This window comes from Dreissena polymorpha, chromosome 1 (assembly GCF_020536995.1).
Source record: "Dreissena polymorpha isolate Duluth1 chromosome 1, UMN_Dpol_1.0, whole genome shotgun sequence".
NCBI lineage: Eukaryota > Metazoa > Mollusca > Bivalvia > Myida > Dreissenidae > Dreissena > Dreissena polymorpha.
In genome coordinates this window covers 199,145,050-199,163,514 of record NC_068355.1, presented here as the reverse complement: position 1 = coordinate 199,163,514, position 18,465 = coordinate 199,145,050, and the positions used below count along the sequence as shown (strand labels likewise).

At 35.7% G+C, this 18,465-nt stretch overlaps 2 protein-coding genes and 1 long non-coding RNA gene across 5 annotated transcripts in view; all 3 read left to right on the top strand.

The window, feature by feature from the left end:
• LOC127864550 (uncharacterized) overlaps positions 1-18,465 on the top strand; it is a 190,362-nt gene that overhangs the window by 4,624 nt on the left and 167,273 nt on the right. The gene's annotated exons all lie outside the window — the stretch shown is intronic.
• Positions 1-18,465, top strand: part of LOC127864552 (zinc finger protein 227-like) — a 174,796-nt gene that overhangs the window by 99,205 nt on the left and 57,126 nt on the right. The window lies entirely within an intron of this gene.
• LOC127864567 (uncharacterized) lies at positions 2,965-5,099 on the top strand. Its single transcript, XR_008042087.1, has 2 exons — positions 2,965-4,708; positions 4,871-5,099. It is a non-coding gene; the product is annotated as an uncharacterized LOC127864567 (long non-coding RNA).

Sequence of the window (18,465 nt, the reverse complement as noted above, 5' to 3'; positions counted from 1 at the left end):
CTTACTGGTTCTCTGCTTTGCGCGTAAATTATAAATTTAAATAAGACAACTTAGAACCATCAAAACGTTCGCATCTGCTTTCACTTTCTGAACTGTCAAAATGCCATGAATAAAAAAAAAAACCCGTCAAGATCAATTAAGTTTGAAAGCTGCATTTGGAGTTGCCGAAAGTAAAAAACATGTAGCATCATTCGAGAGCATCAGCGAGGCAAGTACATCAAGTCACCTTCACTTTCGTAATTTAACCAACTATAAGTTATTTGCCATTTAGGCAAAAACTTGTTCAAAATAGTAGATGTACTTGCCATGCTTACGCTCTCGGATGAAATTACAAATTACATGCATTTATATGCATAAAATTATTTTACCAATCAAAACAATTAAAAAAAATGGAAAATTGGAAATAAAGTCACAAGGGAAATTACTAAAACACACCTTTTATGTGTTACATTGTACATTCAACTAACTGCCCCAAATCATCAACTAACTACCTCAAACAAAATATGTTTGTATGTTCTGAAGCTTGTGTTTTCAATCTATCTTTTACTACTGCGTGGATCTTGCTAAAACTTAAACAGTTTATTTACCTTCATGTTTGATGATCATAAACTAAGGAAATTTTGCTGCAACAAGTTTTGACAGATTTATGGCCCATGGTCTTCTGGCTAAATAATATATTGTCCGAAAATTTTGTGTTTTTGTTGTTAGCTGCTTTGCAGAATTTGCTTAAATTTTCACTTCAGAATTAACCTTTATCTAAAAACGATGATTAAGAATAACCTTTTTTTTCTAACCAGTATTTGCGTAATAATTGCTTTGTTTGTTTTGCACGCACTTTATGAATGGAGTGATGGGGCAGGGTTTTTTTTGGCCCGATTTTATAGCCGAAATTCGGCTATGTTCCCAATCCCAAAAAGTATACTTTTTTCCCAAAATGTGGCAAAAAATTCCCAATTTCCAAAAAAAAAAAAAAAAAAAACATTTTTTTTTTTTTTTTTTTAAAGAAGTCTAATGCGTATTTTATCTCAATTTCAATTCAATTACATCTAACAAAGTATTATATGATTTTGTTCTTTTAATTTGAATGATTATAAAGAGTTATATCAAATTTAGTATTTCCCTAATCAGTGGACTTTTCATGTGGAAAAAAAAAGGCTAACGTATTTATTTTCCCAATTTCATGAAAATGCCGATAAAATTCCAGGGTTCGCACAGGGCTTGAAAAGTGCTTGAAAACGAGTCCTAGGCTTGAAAAGCCCTTGAACAAAGGTTGGCCTTGAAAAAGTGCTAGAAAAGTACTTATTTCATGTAAAAAAGCCTTGAAAATGTTTATTTTGTTCAAAATTACTTTTATCATCGCCATAAACGTAAATCGTTCTTAAGGAAAATATTACGAAAATTTATCATAAATTCCTTCGCGCAAAAAATTGAGTACCAAAATATAAGTTTCGAACACTATTAGGTACGAAACATTAAGTGTACACGTCACAGATTGTGTGTACTACGTCAGAGGTTCGCCATTGTGATCAATTTCTGGCGCTACTTTCTGGTCATAAACACCGATGAAATGCAGAAAAATGCTTAAATAATTACAACTTATACGATACGTCAACATTCTTTTAACATGAATATTCATGGCGCTATTTTCTGGTCATAAACAAGTTGTCTAAATGACGTTTATCGTTATGTTTTGCGCGAAACTTATGAATGTTCCTGGGAACAGAAAACAAATGACATTTGAAAAGCACATTGTTGGGTCTATATGAAGACCATTGGTGTCGGGGCAATGGGTGAAAGCGCTTTGAAAAGCCACGATAAAGGGGAAACCCACAAAGAAAACATGAAATTGAGAAGCAAACAGGGGTCCTGCATTGTGCTTTTTGGTGAAACAGGAAGGTGCTATTGTTAAAACTGTGCAATCTATAACAGACATTAACAACAACAGCCCTATGAAATACAAAATGTTATAGTAACTGACTACTGTTTAAATGAAATGAACTAGTCTGTTTGATGTGAGCATATAAAGAGACAGTGTGTTTGTTTGTAATAACTTTAAAAAGTAAATACATATGTGAGACTCATTGAGTTAAGGATGGATAACATTTATTTGTATGTAATAACTAGAAATAACACAAATGATTTATTGTGAAATTAGTTTGATGCGTTTGAGCAAATAAATGATATATACTGTGTTAATCTGGCTTGAAAATGCAATTTTTAAAGGAAACTAACGTACGGTTCTCGGCCTTGAAAATGAAAATTTGGCCTTAAAAGTCCTTGAAAAGTGCTTGAATTTAGGTTTGAGATTTTTGTTTGAACCATGAATTCCCAATTCCAAAGCCATGGGCTATCTTCCCAAAAAGTGGAGAAAAAACCCTGGATGGGGGCATATAGATTCGCCCTTGTCCGACCCAGCATGTGCACTTGTGCCCCTCCATAGTTTGGTTAGGATATTTTTGACAGATCCAGAGATATGACCCATTCTCAAAACTTAAAAATATTTTCTGTGAGAAAGCTGAAACTTTAAAAAATAATATACATATTAACCACCATTTTTTGGTTCACAGGTACAACGGGATTGTTGGCCCCTTTTTTGCCCCTGTAGGGGGGGGGGGGATATTGTAGTCGCATTAACCGTCTGAATCGCATATCGTTTCCGATGTTTTTAGCTCACCTAATGGCTCAGGTGAACTTTTGTGATCGGTCTTTGTCCGTCGTCCGTCCATCGCCCACATTTGATTTGTAAACACTCTAGAGGCCACATTTCTTTTCCGATCTTCATGAAACTTGGTAAGAAGATTTGTCCCAATGAAACCTCGATCGAGTTCGAAAATGGGTCCTACTGGGTCAAAACTAGGTCACTAGGTCAAAAAAAAGAGAAAAAGCTTGTAAACACTGTATAAGTCACATTCCATGCCCAATCTTCATGTAACTTTGTCAAAATGTTTGTCTTAATGATATGTTGTTTGAGATCAAAAGTGGTTCCGGTCCATTGAAAACATGGCAGCCAGTGGGTGGGGCAGTTTTCCTAATTTGGCTATAGAGAAACCTTGTAAACACTCTAGAGGCTACATTTTTTGTCCGACCTTCATGGAACTTGGTCAGAAGATTTGTCCCAATTATACCTCGATCGAATTCTAAACTAGGTAATGCTGGGTCAAAAACTAGGTCGCTAGGTCAAAAAAAAGAAAAAGCTTGTAAACACTGTAGAAGTCACATTTCATGCCCAACCTTCATGTAACTTTTTCAAAATGTTTGTCTTCATGATATGTTGGTTGAGTTCAAAAGTGGTTCCGGTACGTTGGAAAACATGGCTGCCAAGGGGACCGGGCAATTTTCATTATATTTATATAGTAAAAAAGGCTTGTGAACAGTCAAAAAGGCACATTGTTTGCCCTATCATCATGAAACTTTGTCAAAACATTGGTTTTTATTGATATCTCAGACGAGTTCGAAAATGCTCCTTATCGGTGAAAAAACATGGCCGCCAGTGGGCCAGTGTTTCCTAGATACAAGAGACGAGTTCGAAAATGGTCCGTTGAAAAACATGGCTGCCAAGGGTGGGGGCGCATTTTCCTTATATTTATATAGTAAAAAAAGCTTGTGAACACTCTAGGCTTGTGGACAGTCAAAAAGGCACATTTTTTGCCCTATCATCATGAAACTTGGTCAAAACCTTGGTTTTATTGATATCTTAGACGAGTTCGAAAATGCTCCTGATCGGTGAAAAAACATGGCCGCCAGTGGGCCAGTGTTTCCTAGATACAAGAGTTGAGTTCGAAAATGGTACCGGTGCATTGAAAAACATGGCTGCCAGGGGTGGGGGCGCTTTTTCCTTATATTTATATAGCAAAAAAAGCTTGTGAACACTCTAGAAGACACATTTTTTGCCCAATCATCATGAAACTTGGTGAAAACATTGATGTTATCTTTATCTCAGATAAGTTCGAAAATGGTCCCGATCGGTCCAAAAACATGGCCGCCCGGGGGGGGCAATTTTCCTTATATGAATATAGAGAAACCTTGCGAGCACTCTAGAAGTCACATTTTTGCCTAATCATCGTGAAACTTAGTCAAGACATTTGTTTTATTGATATCGCGGTCAAGTTGGAAAATGGCTCAGATCAGTGAGGTTTTAGGATCGGTCTTTATCCGTCGTCCGTCCGTCCACATTTGGTTTGTTAACACTCTAGCATTCCCATTTCTCAAGCATTTTTATCAAAGTTGCTGAGAAGCTATATGGCCACAAGCTCTCAATCAAGTTTGATAATGTGCAAAATTGCATACTAAATGCCAGAATAATTGCCCTTAGATTTTCAAAATTTTCATTATATTATACAAAATCCTTGTAAACACTAGAAGTCTTAATTTTGTTTCAGATTTTATGAATCTTAGTTCTTACTCCTAATATTATTTTTGTAAGCAAAGTTTGATGTTAGGTCATGACAAAAAAAATGTCCACCAGGACGGGTTTTTAACCAGGTTTTCCGAAGGAAAAAACTGGTTATTAGATTGGCGAATGCGGGCGGGCTGGCTGGCTGGCAGGCTGGCTGGCGTGCTGGCGGAATAAGCTTGTCCGGGCCATAACTATGTCGTTCGTCAGATTTTAAAATCATTTGGCACATTTGTTCACCATCATTGGACGGTGTGTCGCGCGAAATAATTACGTCGATATCTCCAAGGTCAAGGTCACACTTTGAGTTCAAAGGTCAAAAATGGCCATAAATGAGCTTGTCCGAGCCATAACTATGTCGTTCATCGTCAGATTTTAAAATCATTTGGCACATTTGTTCACCATCATTGGACGGTGTGTCGCGCGAAATAATTACGTCGATATCTCCAAGGTCAAGGTCACACTTTGAGTTCAAAGGTCAAAAATGGCCATAAATGAGCTTGTCCTGGCCATAACTATGTCATTCATTGTGAGATTTTAAAATCATTTGGCACATTTGTTCACCATCATGGGACGGTGTGTCCCACGAAAGAATCACGTCAATATCTCCAATGTCAAGGTCGCCACGACTAAAAATAGATTAAAAAAAAAAAAAAAAACTTACAAAGGGGGTTAATTTTTTTTGGTCATTTCAAAAGTTCAGTTTGAGTTTTCTCCCTTTATCAGATTTTTTTTTCACAATGAAAACCTGGTTTTGTGACAATTTTGTCCCTTGTTTTTCTTATAAGGCTATAGTTAAACCTTGTTAACACTCTAAATGTGTTATTTTTAGTCCAATCTTCATGAAACTTTGTTAGGAATTTTTTTCTAATGACATCTCGGCTTACTTTGAAATTGGTTCCGGTGTGTTGAAATACCTGTCCAATGGCAGTGCAGTTTTTAGTGTATGTCTGTAGTTAACCCTTGTTAACACTGTGGAAGTCACATTTTAAGTCCAATCTTCATGAAACTTGCAAGAAATATTTGCTCCAAGGATATCTTGGCAGAATTTCGAAATGATTGTTGTCCGTTCAAAAACATGGACGCCAGGGTTAGGGGAAGTTTTCCTTTTTCCTTATAAGGCTATAGTAGCTTTTGTAAAGCCTTTTTAACATCGTAGACATCACATTTGTTTTGTCCAATCTTCATGAAACATGGTCAGAACATTTGTTTTTTCAATATCTGAAAAAAAAATGTATTCAATCTATTTATTGGTCTAAGTCATTCAGCAAACATGTATTATTTAAAGATCACAATTTAAGTTTACCAGTCAAATGAAATCGTTGAACAAGCAAGCATAATTTTTGTATTTTATTACTTGAGTAAAAGAACATGTTAGAATTCAAAGAAGAGTTTGTTTGTGAATGAGATATTTCATAGCTGTTGCATGGGATGCTAGTTTGTTTTGATTAACGGATACTTATTATCAGAATATAATGTGCTAAATGTAAGCAATATTATTTGTTTAACACACCATTGCAGAGAATGAGGAAAGCAAAGACCCCAGAAAAGGACATGACTGATTTCAGTTTTCAAAAGAGGAACCTTGCCAGCTGTATGAACCTGGAACCTCGAGATCATGACCATTTTTTCTGTAAGCTCTAGAACTTAACATTCATAACCTTGTATTAGAAAGTCTTACTAAAGACCAACACACATAATAATCATTTTAGCTCCCTGAGCTTTTAAAGTTGAGCTACAGTGGTTAGTCTTTTTTATTTTGCAACATATGTTGTCAATGGTAAACATTTGACTTGTTACCGCTCTACAGGAAATAGTTTAATCGATCTTGTATGTAAGGATGTATATATTTGAAATAAAGAAAACAAGTTAGAACCTGGGTCATGTACGTACAATTTTTGTCAAATCCTACACAATCAGTAACTACACTAGAGGGAACATTTATGAATCAAAATTGATGCAACTTGGTCAAAATGCTTAATTTTGAAATATGTGGCAAATTGTTAAATTTTACTTGGGTTCAGTTGAGTGAAGACAAGGTCACCAGGTCTTATTTTGAAAATCTTGTTACCATGTTGTTAAGCCTTGTTTATGAGTCAATCTTGATATAACTTGATCAGAATGTTTATATAACAATATCTAGGCCAAGTAGGAGTTTGGGTGAAGTGCGGTAAAAAATTGGTTACTGGGTGAAATTTCAGAAAAACCTTGTTACCATATGACAAGATGCATACATAGTTGGACTTGAAGAATCTTGGTCATAATCTTTACAATATCTTGTAAGGACTTCGGTCAGATGTGGTCACAAATTAGGTCATGAGGTCCAATCTGAGAAAAATAGTAATAACACTTAAATGCCTCATGTGGCTTTTTTGGATACCTTGAACTTTGAAGTGCTTTAAGGTCATCATGGCTCCCTTGTTATACATTCAGATGGGGATATATTTGCTTTTCTGTCAGATTATGTGTAGCACATAATTAAGAAGGTAAAATAACATTTGTTTAAACGATATGAACATTATAATAATGAACTGTTGACCCTGGGAATAGTAATAATAAAGGGTGTTTGGATGCAAAGTCTGTCTGTCAGACATGTTTCTAAATAAGAAGCTTTATACTATTCATAATAAATATAAATGGGTTCCTTAAATGTGATGTTCCAGCAGCTGATATTAGTATTTGACTTAGTTTGATGGTTGCCTTGTGATTATTTTGCTGTCTTAGACTGTGGAAAATGCAACAAGGAGTTTGAAGAGGAATGCCCTGTTCATGGACCCTACAACTACATACAGGACAAAGAGGTGAAGCTGTGTTCCTTTTTAAGCATAAATAACATGTGGAAGAGAAAATCAAGAAAAAAATTAGTATGGGCACATGAGACTGTTAATTAAAAAAATGTATTACTGGTAATTAATGTAAGAAAGTTTCATTGTTTAATATATATATGTCAATACATTTAAGAATTATCTTAGCCATGCCATTATTATTTTAATACAAAATTCACATATACCTTAATATAAACTGCAGGTTCCAGAAGGGGATCCTCATAAAGCTGACCATACATTGCCAGATTGCCTTGACATCAAAAGCTCCAAAATAGTTGGAGCTGGTCTTGGAGTGTTTTCCAAGGTGGCACTGGAGTCAAGGATCATGTTTGGACCGTATGGGGGCGACATCATCACTGACAACCATAAGTCAGGATATTGCTGGCAGGTGAAGTTGACTTCAAAATGACGCTTAGCTTGATGCAGCGATAATACTTTTAGTTTGAAATGAAAGAGTAATGTAACTAAGTCTAAATTGTATAAAATTAAGATCTGCATTGTAAACCAATGCATTATCTATCAAGCAGTCTATAAAGGAATGTAATGTTTATTTTCCCAACACAGAGTGGGGGGCATTGAACGTGGTACATTTCTGTCCGTCCCTCAGCATGTCTGTTCACCCCAAAGCTTGTTATTTCAATTACTCTTGAACTGCTGGGTGGATCTCCCACAAACTCGATCAGTTCCATGACTATAATGTGTAGATGATCGTAAACAAAGAGAATTGGGATTTAAAGGAGTTTGGGTAGGATTATGTTTCTTAGTTTGTTTTTCAAATCATGGAACTTGTGTTTTCAATTTAACTTTAAATATTTTCCCCCCAAACTTTCAAAGGTTAATAACCATAAAACATTATGACAGAAGTATGGTTGTTTGTTTTACCACTATCAAATGTATGATCACAACGTTTAACTTCTGTGATTATCTTGTTCAAGTTTTCACAGTTTAGTAACCTTTATTATCTGAAGATAAAATTGTTATGACAGGAACTTTTGTTGCGACAAGTTTTGGCAGAGTTAGGGCCCTTTGTCTGGTTTTTCTTTTATAGAATATATAGTCCCAATCTCGAGTCTTTAATTCCTCATATTGCTCGGCAGGTTTTGCTCAGAGCTGTGTGTTGTTAGTGTGTAGATGATTGGTAAAAGAGTAATTTCAACTACAACTGTTTTGGCTGAATATTTGCATATTTTCTGTTTGCTGAAGAATGAATTATTGATATTATTATTATACCGGATTTATATAGCGCTCTTTTCATGCAAGAGTGCATGTTCAAAGGCGCTTTACATAAGAACATTTGACGCATCGCATATACGAATACATTATGCAACACTGTTTCAAAAGAAATCGACCAAAACTACTCAATTATACTATAAAACTACTCTATTATACTATAAGTACTACGTAAAAACATGCACAGTAACCATAGATTAGAACGATAGCAAGACACTATAAAACTACCCTATGTGTATAGCTATAAGACAATTAATGAAAGAATAAAATCTAAAACTTAAACAATAAGTACTATGTAAAACAACACAAAATAATTGTGCTTCCTTTAAAAGGGTTAATTCAAGTTCATGATGATTGAGATTTTAGATAATGAATTGAATAAACCACTGCTTATATTGCATAAAATTGGAGGAAGAGGTGAGTTTTCAATGCCTTTTTGAATGAATTCAGTGTTGAAGAACCTCAAATGTTTGATGGAAGTGAGTTCCAGAGTTTGGGAGCAGCGTACATGAAACTTCGCTCTCCGTATGATACGGATTTAATCTTTGTTGGAATCACTAATGAAGTCGCTTCGTTCTTTGATCTTAAGTTTCGCCTTGGTTCGTAGACTTCAAGTAGGTTTTTCAGATATACAGGCGATTGTCCATTTAAGGCTTTGAGCGCATTGGTAAGTATTTTGAAGTGGATTCTTTTTCCTACTGGGAGCCATTGTAATTCTTTACGATCGGTGTTATGTGACTATAGCGGGATGTTCTTGTGATAACACGCGCCGCAGTGTTTTGAATATTTTGTAGTTTCTTGATAGCTGATGTTTGTGTTCCATACAGCAGTGCATTGCAATAGTCTAGCCGAGACGTGACAAGTGAATTGACCAATGATTTTGTGGGATTTGGTGTAAGATATTGCCTGATGTGACCTATTTGCCTAATCTGACCGAAACATGATATACTTATAGCATTATGGTGTTCCATGTTCATTCTTGGATCAAACCAAGCACCGAGATTTCTTACGTATTGCGATGGTTTAATTGTTGAGTCCCCTACTTTAATAGTTAACCCATCTACGTACTTGGCGTTGTTTTGACTTGAAAATACTATGACCTCGGTTTTGTCGGTGTTAAGTTAGAGCATATTTGTATACATCCACGAGATGATATCATGGGGGCACTTTTCAACTTGATTAAGTGTTTCGTCTTGGGCTGCTCCATCGGTGGGTTCAAATGAAAGGTAGAGCTGCGAGTCATCGGCGTAGAAGTGATGCCCGAGTCCATGTTTTTTGCAAATTTCCCCAACAGGTTTAGTATACATAGTATAAAATTTTGGGCCTAACACAGATCCCTGGGGTACGCTGAAGGTCAGCAGCACTGGTTCTGATACCTTGCCGTCAATGCTCACCGTTTGGAAGCGGTCAGATAGGTAGGAAACTACCCACTGTAGTGGTTGTTCAGCAAAGCCGAACTGTTGTTCGAGGCGGCTTAAAAGGGTTATGCGGTCGATGGTGACGAAAGCGGCAGAGAGATCAAGCAAAACAAAGACAGTGACCTTTTTCTTATCTAATAATTGTAGGACATCGTTTTGAACTTTTAATAAGCTGTTTCTGTTGAGTGAAACTTCCTGTATGCAGACTGATTTTCTGAATTCAAATGTCAAATGTTCATCTATTCTTTTGCTGACAACTTTCTCCATTAATTTTGAAACATATGGCATATTCGAAACCGGGCGATAGTTTTGTAGTGTTTCTTTATCTAAGGTGGGCTTTTGTAATAAAGGTCTTATACGTGATGCTTTAAAGGATCTTGGCACACTTGCTGTTTCAATCGAAAGATTGATTTTTTTTGGTCAGTATTGGTAGCATTTCAGTTTTGCATTCTTTCAGGAGCCAAGTTGGAATAGGGTCAAGCTTGCAAGATTTATTTGGGGATTGCATAATGATTTTTTCAACTTCTTCCTCAGTTGTCGGACGGAAATGTGTCAAACTGCATGTTTCTGCTGTTGGGTTAGTATTATTACTATGTTTTGAATTTGCTTGAGATAGGGCATGTTCAGAGATATCTTTTCTGATACCTTCAACTTTATTTATGAAAAACTTATTGAAATCTTGTGCTAACTCATCGGATATTTTGCAAGACGGGAGAGCTATTTCAGATCGGCCATCTAGTAAGTGTTTTGTGATTTTGTGCATGCTCTTTTGATCACGGCCGCAGGATGTTACTTTATCTGAATCAAAATCTACGCGTGCTTTTTTCAACATTTTGTTCATTTTGGCGCAGTGGTTTCTATAAATTTCATGATCAATAGTGAGTCTCGATTTTAGCCATTTTCTTTCCAAATTTCGTTTGATATGTTTAGCGTCATGAAGCTCATCTGTGTACCACGGGCAAGTCGGCCGCAGGGTTATATATTTTGTTCTTAGTGGAGCATGTTTGTCTACCAAAGATGAAAGTTTGGTATCATAAGTTTTGACAAGGGTTTCAGGGTCATCTATATTTTCAAATTGTATTTCTGACTCTATTATATCCTATTTAAATGTTTCAATATTGATCTCTCGTAGTTTCCGAAAGGTTACATTTTTTCTTACCGGAGCTGGTTTTGATGCTCTTGCATTCAAGATGACGGCATAATGGTCTTTAGAAATGTTTCCTGAGCCGACTGAAAGTCCGGGATCGGTAACAACTACGTTGGATACCGTATCCACAGTGTCCCTGGTGATCACAACGTCCAGAGTGTGTCCTCGTACGTGTGTTTGCTCTTTTACATGCTGCATCATACCAAAAGAATGCAGTATGTTATTGAATTTTAGAGTATCTTTATCAGACGGATCGTCAAGGTGGAAATTAAGATCGCCGGTCAAAATGATGTTTTTATCTGTTATTGCATATTTTGATAAAAACTGGGACCATTCTTCCTCTAAGAAAGTACTTGATTTCAAGCCATTGTCGTTTGATGGAGGTGGTCTGTAGATTACAGCCAATCTTAGAGCGTAGTCTTTAATATGTACACTACAGTCCATGTGTTCAAAGGTAGTGAATTGTTTGTCTTTAGTTGAAGTCAAGACTTTTATTTCAATGCTAGTCTTGTGTATTAAAGCAACTCCGCCCCCACGGTGACCACTGGGACGTGGTACATGTTTTATTTGGTAGCCTTCAGATAAGAGCTCGGTAAAGCAGGTTTTATCTGTCGATGTGTCAAGCCAGGTTTCTGTTATGGCTACAAGATCAAACTCATTAGTTGATATAAAATTGTTGAGAGACAGGGTCTTGTTTTTTTACAGATCTAGGATTAATGTTGCATATTTTGATGTTTTTCTGCCCGCTTACGGTGATTTTAGCTTCAATGTTGACTTTTATAAGGTAATCATGAATGGTCGTCTTTTGGGCGGTTTGCAGAGGTTTTGCTGTATTTGACAAGTTTACTGCTTATTGTAGGAATTTCTCTTGGTAGTAATTTAATATTCTCCAAGTGAACACCCTGGTTTATGTTATGATTTCGTTTCAGCTTATGTTTACCGCCCCGGGCGCCTCTGTATTTCAAGATACTGTATGATTTCAATAGTGAAAGAGTTTCATCGTCCGGTTTTATTAATTTTCTATCCACACCTGCACAATGCAGTTATTGATCTCTATTGTACTGAATGAACGACATAATCCTTGGATTTTTCGCTCACTAAAGGGTAACAATTAATGTACAACGTATAAAGTTATATACACAATATTTATAAGACTATTTGTATCTAATTATTTTACTAATTAAAATGAAAAACTAACTACAAATAAGCAAAAAGTACTTAGCTATGTATTCATGTAACAATGTGACGAAAATCCAGATTCTACAAGTCCAAATGATCACTTAAATCCAACGTTTTATCAGAGCTAAATTTTTGCAGCCGACACTTGGCGCACTCGCACTGATATGTCTTTGACACATTTCTAGTTGACATAAATATTATGTGAACTCTATAATCATGCTGGTATGTATAGATTTCTCACATCTTGTGAAACTGATTGAGTTATTTAACATTTGTTAGCATTTCAAGGGTGTTAAGTACTGTACTATTTAAACTTAATGAAACTTAAGCATTAAGAACAAATTATTAAGTCTATTTGTGCTATAGAAAATAGTGTATGGTCACTTGGAATTCAAGTCTTATACTTGAAATGTCGCTCTAAATAACAAATATATTAGGAATCATGTTTTTCTTGTGTATCAATCTTACTTATCTGTTGGTTGTTTATGGTAACATTCTATGCAATTCAGATCTATAAGGAAGGCAAAGCGAGCCACTTTGTGGATGCCCAGAACAAGGCCACCTCTAACTGGATGAGATATGTGAACTGTGCAATAATGAAGGCAGATTCAAACCTTGTAGCATTCCAGTACAAAGAATGCATCTATTACTGTACATTGAAGCCAATTTCATCAGGTACATACATATTGTATGACTAAAGATATCAATATTCAATGTAGTTCACCTTTGAACAAGGCCTCGCCAATATATCAAGGCCACACAAATATTTAATACCTTAGAGAATAAAATAAAAAGTTGGACATTGCAGCTATTATTCCAGCATCTTCCCAAGTCTGAGTGATTTCTAAGACACACTCCAATTCCTCGCCTAATGCAGCCTCAGGCCTAGAAAGTCCTTATAGACGTTAACATATACACAACACTGAAAGTCAGGTGAATTCAAGTAATTGAAAAAAAAACACTTCTCAATATGTCTGGTTGGGAATGAAGCCATGTCGCAACAATTTTGAACACATTTCTGGCCTCAATACCTTTTCATTTAAATCACACATAATTTTAATATATTAAGAAAAAAATCAATAACCAAAACGTTTAGCTTGACCTGTACTATATTTCAGTCTCAGAATAAAAAACTCAGAATAAAAGAATGAAGAATTGCCAATAATTGTATGTGACAAAATAAGCGCATATGCATAGTCGTAGAGAAGGCTTTTAGTGTTTCCTAAAGGTGAACAATTGCTTATTTTTTTATGCCTCCGGATCGAAAGATCGGGGCATTTTGTTTTTGGCCTGTTTGTCTGTCCTTCATTCATTGTGTGTGTCCCAAAACTGTAACATTGCTTAAAATTTTGCGATAACTTTTGTAATATTGAACATAGCAACTTGATATTTGGCATGCATGTGTATCTGATGCAGCTGAACATTGTGAGTGGTGAAAGGTCAAGGTAAAGGTCATCCTTCAAGGTCAAAGATAAAAAAAATCAAAGCGGCGCATAAGGGGGCATTGTGTTTCTGACAAACACATCTCTTGTTTATAGGTAACTTGTTAATATTTGTATTGCTACAGGAGAGGAATTGCTGGTCTGGTACGGAGATGAATTCGCCAGAGAACTAGGCCTTATCAGAGGCGATAACCTGTGCAGTTATTCCAGTAAAAACAGTGGTCACTTAAAGACACGCATGACAAAACATACACGCGAGAGACAGTTGAAGTGTGAGGTGTGTGATTATGCATGTAACTATCAGAGTGACTTTAAGAGACACATGAGGAAACATACCGGAGAAAGACCATACAAGTGTGAAGTATGTGGTTATGCATGTAATGAGAGTGGTAACTTGAAGAAACACATGAGGATACATACAGGAGAAAGACCGTACACATGTGAGGTGTGTGGTGAAGCATTTAACGAGAGTGGTAGCTTGAAGAAACACATGAGAATACATACAGAAGAAAGACCGTACAAGTGTGAGGTGTGTGGTTATGCATGTAATGAGAGTGGTAACTTGACGAGACACATGAGGATACATACAGAAGAAAGACCGTACAAGTGTGAGGTGTGTGGTGAAGCGTTCAAACACAGTGGTCACTTGACAGGTCACCTGAGGAAACATACAGGAGAAAGACCATACACATGTAAGGTGTGTGGTAATGCATTTAAAACGAGTAGTGACTTGACGAGACACATGCGGATACATACAGGAGAGAGACCGTACAATTGTGAGGTGTGTGGTGAAGCATTCAAACAGAGTGGTCACTTGACAGATCACTTGAGTATACATACAGGAGAATGACCCTACAAGTGTGATGTATGTAGTTATGCATTCAAAACAATAGGTAATTTGACAGATCACATGAGGAAACATTCAGGAGAAAGACACATGCGGATACATACAGGAGAAAGACCGTACAAAGGAGAAAGACCCTACAATTGTGAGATATGTGGTTATGCATGCAACCGGAATGGTGACTTTAAGGCAAACATGAGGATACATACAGGAGAAAAGCAATTCAAGTGTGAGATGTGTGGTTATGCATGTAACAATAGTTGTACCTTGAAGAAACACATGAGGATACATACAGGAGCAAGACTGTATAAGTGTGAGGTGTGTGGTAACGCATTTAACGTGAATTGTAGCTTGAAGAAACACATGAGGATACATACACGGGAAAGACCGTACAAGTGTGAGGTGTGAGGTTATGCATGTAACTGGAATGTTGGCTTGAGGACACACATAAGGATACATAGGGAAAAGACCGTACAAGTGTGAGGTTATGCATGTAACCGGAATGGTGGCTTATGAACAGATCTGCATGTAAACTACATTTGGACTCAAATCGTACATCAAATCATTTCTGTCTTCCGTTGTCAAAACACCTATATACTGTTTGATTCCAATAATGTCGCTTTAATGGAATTACCATTTGTATTCATTTGCTTCTTAATATTAAATCACGTAAACTTGTTTTATTAGTAGCACAGCCCCATTAATAATTTTATTTAGGACTGCCCTTGGAATTTGTTCACGTCATTATGACATTATGGATTTTTGTGACGTCATACGACCGACTTTCCCAGTTGTAATCTACATGCATAGGTCATTGGGTTTATAACGTTCCATTTTATTAACCAGGTTTTCCGAAGGAAAAAACTGGTTATTAGATTGGCGAATGCGGGCGGGCTGGCGGGCTGGCTGGCGGGCGGGCGGAACAAGCTTGTCCGGGCCATAACTATGTCGTTCATTGTCAGATTTTAAAATCATTTGGCACATTTGTTCACCATCATTGGACGGTGTGTCGTGCGAAATAATTACGTCGATATCTCCAAGGTCAAGGTCACACTTTGAGTTCAAAGGTCAAAAATGGCCATAAATGAGCTTGTCCTGGCCATAACTATGTCATTCATTGTGAGATTTTAAAATCATTTGGCACATTTGTTCACCATCATGGGACGGTGTGTCGCACGAAAGAATCACGTCAATATCTCCAATGTCAAGGTCGCCACGACTAAAAATAGATTTTTTTTAAAAACAAACTTACAAAGGGGGTTAATTTTGTTTGTTCATTTCAAAAGTTCAGTTTGAGTTTTCTCCCTTTATCAGATTTTTTTTCACAATGAAAACCTGGTTTTGTGACAATTTTGTCCCTTGTTTATATTTTCTCTCTGATAGGCGTTTCTTGTTTGATTTAATTATTTTTAATTTGTTTAGCAGTCACATAAACAACCAAGCTATGTAATATGGAATTTTTACACCCATTATTGCTGCTTCTTCCTGTATTTGCGCGATGATTATCTGAGATATTAAGTCTATGATTCTACATTCTCAAATCTTTTCTATAAAGAAGGAATGTAGTTGACAATTGTTAATAGTTTTATTTGATCGTTCGTCAAAAAGTTGTAATTCTGTTACTCTTGTATCTTCAATGCAATTGAGTAATTAAATAGTAATTAAATTGAATGCGTTTTAATTCCCTTTTATTACTGTTTAATTTGAGTTACAATGCTATGACGTTAAATTTTATTTACACTTAAATGTATTATGAATATTGCTGGGCCAAGTGTGAGGTTGAGCGCTCTATAACCAGGTTTAAACCCCCAATGCTTTGCATTGACCGTTCCAAGGCGGTGACCCCAGCTTTATTCATATTTTGTGTTTATGTTGGTTTGTATTGTGCTGTATTGTGCTGTTTTGTACTGTTTGGGCAATCGGTCACTTGCCTTAAATAAAGGACCAACTAATTGTTTTTAATGAAAATTCAATACTGCTCCAGCAGCTGGAGTTTCACTTCTTTATATTGAAGACACACATGAGGATATATACAGGATAGAGAGTTGTTTTAAATAAGTATGCTGTGTGTCAATCATAAGTTCATGTATAATAAATGTATTGTTATGACTAAAACTTGTTTATTTCAGTTTGCAAAGTATTTTGACACATTTATGTTGAGATCATATTGCCTTTCGTTACATTCTTTCAGACTTTTTTTTACATTGTTTTAGACTCTATTTAGTAGGTTAAATATACTTACATGCCATGAATGAAATATTGAATTGTTAAAAAATGAAATCAAATATGATTCTTAAAGAAATAATATGCAAGAAAATAATGTTGTAATGTGCTTAAGAATACTGTTAAAGCCACACACCTTGAAATGAACTACATGGCATAGTAAAATTAAGTATAAATAATAAGCATATTTTATCTATGCCTATTAGAATATATCTGGTGGTTACAAGGTAGAAATCCGTCTTTTTTGCGCTTTAAAACTTAAAAATAATCGTGTTTGTCGAAATGGATGTATACGTCTTGAAATCCTACTTTCGGTTTTAAAAGCAGTATAGTTTCAAAAATAATAAATTACTTGCTAACTAGGCTATAGATTTAATTTTATCTATGCCAATTAAAATATATCTGGTTACAATGTAGAAATCCGGCTATTTTGCGCTTTAAAACTTAAAAATAATTGCGTTTGTCGAAAGATACGTATACGTATAGAAATCCAACTTTCGGTTTTAAAATTAAATAAAATAATAATAAATTACTTGCTTACTAGGCTAAAGATTTAATGATCATTTTGCATACTTTCAAATTGCATCTATATGTATTGATTAACATGTATTTCATTTCAAGGTGTGTGGCTTTAAACCATGTATATTTGTCAGACTCAGTATAAAATTTCGTAGTGTTTAAACATATGATTAGTTTGCCAACACATACATTTGCTGATTTATGATTTTGAAAAACAATGCCTCGTTAATTTTCCGTGAATTTGTAATAATTGTGGTGTGAAGAGGCTAGAAACTTAGAAGGCTCTTGCATGAGGTCGCAAAATCAACTTTTTCATTTGTTATGAGGTTATAGTGACTGGATTTATTGAATGCCAATTAACTAGTTCATTGTTATGAATCGCGGATAAGTGGTACTGAATTTCTGTTAAAGGAGTGTTAAAAGCGACGACGACAATATCCAATTAGTCATATTCAATTACAGTCATGGCAGACAGACAGACAGACAATAGTATAGGTTGTAATTACTAAATACTAGTATAAGTGTAAGCAAATTATATATTGTTAATTTTTTTTAATCTATGCAAAACACAGTTGGTTATAAAGTTGTTAACAATTCGCGCTTACGACTCTACATAAATGAAGTCATCGTTATCGATACAGTTTTACAGGATTTGCAATAAACAAGATATGTCGTCTGTCAGATAACAGGGTGCAGGATCACGTGACCTTGTGGTGATCCCAATCAAACGTTAATGAATGTAAACACACATTTAAGTGGTGCTTTATTAAAAAATAACTTTACAACAATTATTCTTAGAACTTCAACCGGTACATAAAAGACATATTTTATGCTGCTTATGGCGATTTGAAATACATTGGAATTACTATATTTTATAAGTCTGTGTTCTTGTTCAAAATTTTATTAATACTACACGGTTATGCTTTACGCAACGTGAAATTTTGTCAGATTAATTCTTCTCCCTTAAGATATTGGCACAAACTGCACTAAAGATTTATGCAAATGTATTTCAATAACTTGAGTTATTTAAAAAAAAAGAAATAAGTTCCTAACGGTCTGGTTACAGTTTGTCCAGCCCGTGTGTAACACCCTGACAACCCCGTTTATTCTGCACCCTGGTTAAGTACACAGTGTAATGTACTCCACATTGTGTTCTACTAGTAACTGGATTTATCTTGATTGCGGAACAGACGCAGAATGTAAGCGTGGATTACGTTGGATATGAATGTCTTTTATTCCTACAGT